Consider the following 311-nt stretch of genomic DNA (forward strand, 5'->3'; position numbering starts at 1 on the left):
ATATATAGAGATATTATTAAAACCCGTCAGATATATCCCTTTTGTCACGCCCCGAGCCTACACCCTGGGCGGGACCGGCACTTGGAGACCATCGCTGGCCCCAAGAGAACCCTTGGCCTGGCTTTCTTAACTCAGCGGAAACCTGACTCAACAGAATAACTCAATGCCATGCAAAGACATAAACAACTTAACTGATAAAAATATGGCCCAAAAGGGCAACTCGAGTCTCAAAATAGAATATTTACATATACATACATATACATGGATGAGAGACTCAAAACTACTGACTGACTGACTGTCTGACTGTCTAT

The sequence above is a fragment of the Solanum tuberosum genome, unplaced genomic scaffold (genome assembly GCF_000226075.1).
Source record: "Solanum tuberosum cultivar DM 1-3 516 R44 unplaced genomic scaffold, SolTub_3.0 scf00316, whole genome shotgun sequence".
Classification (NCBI taxonomy): Eukaryota; Viridiplantae; Streptophyta; class Magnoliopsida; order Solanales; family Solanaceae; genus Solanum; species Solanum tuberosum.